Source organism: Schistocerca gregaria, chromosome 10 (genome assembly GCF_023897955.1).
Source record: "Schistocerca gregaria isolate iqSchGreg1 chromosome 10, iqSchGreg1.2, whole genome shotgun sequence".
Lineage (NCBI taxonomy): Eukaryota > Metazoa > Arthropoda > Insecta > Orthoptera > Acrididae > Schistocerca > Schistocerca gregaria.
The window spans coordinates 118703526-118709525 of record NC_064929.1 but is presented as its reverse complement, the minus strand read 5'-3'; the positions used below and the strand labels follow the sequence as shown (position 1 = coordinate 118709525).

Sequence of the window (6000 nt, the reverse complement as noted above, 5' to 3'; positions counted from 1 at the left end):
TCATTTCACATTTCTTGGGTTGCAAAGAGAACCAGCAGCTGGCACTGTTGCAGCTAATGTGATCACACATTTCCACTTTATGGTCATTCATTACACTGTTTCTCTAATCAGTTACAACAACGCACACGCGTGTCAATTCAACCACGATATTCCCTATTGAGGCACAGAGCAGCTATTTAGTAACCAAAAACTATAGTGTTTTGGTACAACGAGTTCATAAACTACACAAACAGGCATAAAGCTTAAAGACAAAGAATATGCAAAGTTCACCTATCATTATATACAATTATGTCATTGCAATAAAGTTGAAGTCAGTTTTACGTTTGCATCATCTTTCTTAAATAAGCCTATATTAGAATCAATCACAAATTTGTTATATCTAGAGAGATGATTGCTGTACTTGACAAAGGGATCTTTTTATTCATTTATATAGTTACAAGCTGAACAATTAGTTTGGTTCTGTATCGACAATCTTTGTTACAAAGGATTTGTACTTAATAAAATTACATTCAGATGGATGCTGCTACTTTAAATTGTTGATATTTAGCTTAGAAAATAAGTGTACTTACTATTCTCGACATTTAACATGTGAAGAGATACATTTTCTTACACAATTTTCAACAAATTAAACATTTGTCACATAAATGAAAAAAATATACATTCCAATATCTGAATGTATAATCAACGATAAACTCAGTCACACTTTAGGAAACTTTGAATGATCAATACAATAACAGCTGGCATATAACAGAAATCAGTGTCATCAGCATAAAGTATGAAAACGTACGTATCTCATACAACATATAGGCAAAAATAAAAGCCGTCCGAAAAGATGTTCACAGGTAATTCAAAGCTATACTTCTGAGCTAGTTATTTTTGCACAACATGGTGGTGTTACATCTTTGGCTTTGCACAGAAACCTACGAGTTTTGACACAGAGAGGTCACTGCCAACACATCACATAGATAGGGCTTACAGACATCTAAGAAAGTTCATTGGCTACACTACAAACTAAAGTATTTAGCACGCAACATTCTTGCCCTTAAGAAATGACACGCAGAATATTTATGATGATTGCAAAATTCATAGTTTAATTCATTAACTCTTGTTTCCACACATAGAACATTTATGATGATTGCAAAATTCACTATTTAATTCATTAACTCCTGTTTGGAAGCAATGAAACTGTCCTTTCCATTGCTCAGATCAGAATTCATGGTGCAGCACTTTGTCATTTTCTTCTGACATCTGCATCTTCTAATGCATTAATTAAATTCTTCAAATCAGAATGCTAGAAACTTAGCACTCCCACCATTCAATCCGATGTCGAGGCCCCTGTCTTATTATTCCCCCAAACATAATTTACCTGTACGCTGAGACTGTTCATAATACGAAGTCGGGAAGGCTATCACTGCCACAACTTCTTAAGGTGATCAATGACAGAAGCCTCTGATTATTTGTTTACCTACAAATACCTCAGTGGCTGTCATTGTTATAAATAATGTCACAACACTACCTGCTTTATTTCAGGTGACTATACGATCAGTTATATTCTTAGTGGGTACCTCTGTTCTTAGTTCCCTCCATAAAAACTGTCGGTAACATCTATCTTTCTTACGAATATTCTCCAATCGCTCTCAAATTTTCAAACAGTCTTTCACACAACCTGTGATTAAGAATAAATATCAGAAGAGTTGCAGTGTTGCATATTCTGTAACCACATGAAGTTCCTCATTTAACAAACTGAAAGACACATTCACAGTACACTGCAGAAGGACTAAGAAGCATAATTTATCTGAATACAATTTCTTTTCCAGAAAAGGTCTACACTAAAGTTTTCACGCATTTTTCCCTTGCAGACAACATTAATCAGTTATGAAATTTCTGACACACACACACACACACACACACACACACACACACACACACACACACACACAAGCGTGTGCACAAAAAACATTTAACACTGTGTATGTAAAACATCTGTTAGTATAATGTAAACATAAAACAACTAGCCATATGTTCTTCACTAAATATTTTTGTGGCACAAGTTTCAAGTGTGCTGCTGACATCCAACTTGCCAAGGTTTGTCAGACAGACAGTCCTTTGAGATGACAATTTACACATGAAATACAAAGTGCTATAAAGCGAAAATGTGCTGCACTAATTTGAAAAAAAAAAAGAGAAAAAGCACTGAATACACACATCTGGGAGTATTCTGGCCCAGTCAGCCGCTATGTGGTCCACCGCAAGTAATACTGGTGTACAGCAAACGAAGCAGTCCTCTGAGAAGCAGCAGGAGCGGCACAGTATATCAGCTGCAACATGAGAAACAGATTTCGTTTTCACTCACACCCCTCAGTCTGCTGGCAGTTGCATCTGCTGCTCCCTGCACTTTGACATCATTTGGATGGCATACTCCTTCAGTACATCAGTTACATATTGTCTGTCTGCAAACTGGAGGTGGGATTGTGAGAAACGGCTCCATCACAGTGAGGCTGCCCCGCAATGAGTTCACAATAGCTTAACTGTAGTGCGTGCTTAGAAGGGCAACACATTGTGCATGGACAGAAAGATAATTGTGTATTTTATTTTCCAATAAATGTGTTAGCAGTTTTCAAAATACAGTGTACGATTGCATCTTCCGGATCACAGTATTAAAGATAAATGATACTGAAGTATGAACGAAAATAGTTAAAAACAAACAATGGAAACTCCAGGCTGGAATACCAACAATGAAAGGAAAAGATAGATTGTTACTTACTATGAAGACGACATGTTAAGTTGCAGACAGGCACAAGGAAAAGTTAAGCTTTAGCTTTGGCATTAGCTTTCAGCCGTAGCCTTTGTCAAAGAAATGAATGCACCCACACATTCATTCACTCAAGCAAGCACACTTTACACACACAACTGCCATCTACAGCAGCTTAGACCAGAACGGAATTGTCACGGAGAATGGAAGCAGCAACCTGGAGGGAGTGGGGAACCTACTCTAACCTACCGTCTCCATACCCTTCACCCAACAATTTTCACCCCTCCTAATTCTCACCCCCCACCATCTTTGTGTGCCTCACTCTGCCAATGTAACTGCCCACCTTCCCCCTTCCCCTTTCTGTGCAGCCCTATGCCAAGGACCCTGCCCGTCTGTCCACTTCCCCCATTTCTCTCCCCCCCCCCCCCCCCTCCCTGCACCACAACCTCCTGACACTGCACCTGTTGGCAGTCTAGTCCCTGAACACTCCTCCAGACAGCGCTCTTCTCTCCTCCACCCATAACCTACTATCCCTTCCCCTTCCCCAGTCCTTCCACACTGATGCCCCGACAAACCTGCCGGAGGTGGCGGTTGCGTGTGTGCATGTGAGGACTGCTTGCTTGTGCAAATACGTGTTGGCTACACTCCATACAAATACACACATCAAGAAAAGTTTTGCATTAGCCCGATTCCCGAACTCCTGAAGATAGATGTTGTCTGTGCGTACTCTATCACAGACACTGTCCGTTTGACTGTTTACACATGTCAATCAGTTCCAGTCATTCCACTAGAAAGGAGGTACACGGCACATGTTGTCTGTAGTTCAACTATGTCTAGACTGTCAATACCGCGGTTCGATCGCGTCTGCATTGTTACTTTGTGCCAGGAACGGCCCTCAGCAAGGGAAGTGTCCAGGCATCTCTGAGTGAACCACAACGAAGTTGTTCAGACATGGAAGAAAGAGAGAGACAAGAACTGTCTATGACATGCCTCGCTCAGGCCGCCAAAGGGCTACTACTGCAGCGGATGACAGCTACATAAGGATTATGACTCTGAAAAACCCTGACAGCAACGCCACCATGTTGAATAATGCTTTTCGTGCAGCCATAAGACGCAATAGGCTATATGATGCACAACTTCATCCCCAATGTCCATAAACTGTGTGCAATAGGCTATATGATGAACAACTTCAGCCCTGATGTCCATGGCGAGGTCCACCATTGCAACCACGACACCATGGAGAATGGTACAGGTGGGACCACATGCCAAATGGACTGCTCAGGATTTGCATCATGTTCTCTTCACCAGTGAGTAGTACAACATGCAAAGTTTATTTTTGTCTTGACGCAAAATATTTCTAACGTGGAAATCAAGGTCACATTACAACAGTTTGTTTACAAGGCAACGCAGATACTTTGTCAGCACACAGCCGCAGCATATAAAAATTGTGTGCTGGACCGAGACTCCCCCTACCTTCCAAACTTTACAGTAGCTCTCCTGCGAACCTTGCAGAACTAGCTAGCACTCTGCTGCAGAGTGAAAATCTCACTCTGGAAACATCCCCCTGGCTGTGGCAAAGCCATGTCTCCGCAGTATCCTTTCTTTCAGGAGTGATAGTTCTGCAAGGTTCGCAGGAGAGTTTCTGTAAAGTTTGGATGGTTGGAGACGAGGTACTGGTGTAAGTAAGGCTGTGAGGATGGGGCATGAGTCGTGCTTGGGTAGCTCAGTTGGTAGAGCACTTGCCTGCAAAAGGCAAAGGTCCCGAGTTCTTTTCTCAGTCCAGCACACAGTTTTAATCTGGCAGGAAGTTTCATATTAGCGCACACTCTGCTGCAGAGTGAAAATCTCATTCTAGCCGCAGCATAGTTAGCGACAAGTGCATTCTGTAACAGAAGTGCCATAAAAGCCGGGACAGGCAACTGCTTCACTTTCACATCGCAGAACTCTTCTGTTGCAGTACATAGACAGGAGAACATGCTTTCTGACCACTTAAGAGCAGACAGATACAGCTGCTTACTTCTGTTTTGTCTGCAAATAATGGACACACAATTCCAGTACTTGGCATGTGCACTTTGCCAGCAACTTTTCCTGAAATTACAAAACAAGTATTGTACTCAGTTCTAGAAGAAGATCAAACACTTACGTTTAGACTTGTCTGATGTTACAAATCAGTGTTTCAGTGTGTCACACTAATGTTTCTGAATGTTTGAATCAGTTTTAGTAAGGGCTAATTATTTTTAAGCAACTACCGTTCTAGTGTTTCAGCTCCTGTTATTTCTCATCAGCCCCTGTAACCATTAACAGCCAAAGTCCCTTCTTGTACAAATTATATGCACAATATGTAGCCATGGGTTGTACATCCACTTAACATTTGGCAAATTTAGACTGCTTATTTCAATTTCTTTCTGTGGCTGGCTTAAAGTGCAACATGGAAAAGTACTCCCATACAGGACACATAATAAATGCACAGGGAATCCATCTTGCTACTTCGCACTTATCTGCAATAAAAGATATGCTGGTGCACTGTAACATTAAGGGAGCTTCAAGTTCTCATTGGGAAGCTTACCTACTACATCAAATTCATTAAAACCACTGCACAAATTGCTACTCCACCAAACCAGCAGCACTGGAAAAATGTTCCTTTTGTGAGGTCACAAGAATTTCAGGATACATTTCAGCAATTAAAAAGACACATTATTAAATCATTGTCATTTGATTTTTCTGATCAGCTAAGCCTGTTGTGTTAGATGTGGATGCATTATTATGGGACTGGAACTGTGCTCTGCCATAGAATCAGTTTTTCTGACAGACCTATTACTTTTGCCTCAAAAGCTTAACAAAACACAGTGCAATTTAAAACAGAGTCAGCTTGAGAAAGAGGTGCTTGCCATTGTTACCATATTCTACCAATATTTGGACAGCTGGAGGTTCTATTTTTTTAGAGGTCATAGGCTTTTACAACTCTAATTGGTCTCTGTTTTGTAATTATCATTTTTTTTTTGGTCGTCAGTCTACTGACTGGTTTGATGCGGCCCGCCACGAACTCCTCCCCTGTGCTAACCTCTTCATCTCAGAGTAGCACTTGCAACCTACGTCCTCAATTATTTGCTTGACGTATTCCAATCTGTCTTCCTCTACAGTTTTTGCCCTCTACAGCTCCCTCTAGTACCATGAAAGTCATTCCCCCTTGTCTTAGCAGATGTCCTATCATCCTGTCCCTTCTCCTTATCAGTGTTTTCCACATATTC

The 6000-nt window shown here is 41.0% G+C and overlaps 1 protein-coding gene across 8 annotated transcripts in view; it reads right to left on the bottom strand.

The window, feature by feature from the left end:
• Positions 1-397: 397 nt before the first annotated feature.
• LOC126293452 (uncharacterized) overlaps positions 398-6000 on the bottom strand; it is a 68335-nt gene continuing 62732 nt past the window's right edge. For all 8 annotated transcript variants that reach the window (XM_049986693.1, XM_049986689.1, XM_049986695.1 and 5 more), the window contains exon 10: positions 398-2318. The gene's annotated coding sequence lies outside the window, so the exon portion shown is untranslated. The remainder of the gene's footprint in view (positions 2319-6000) is intronic.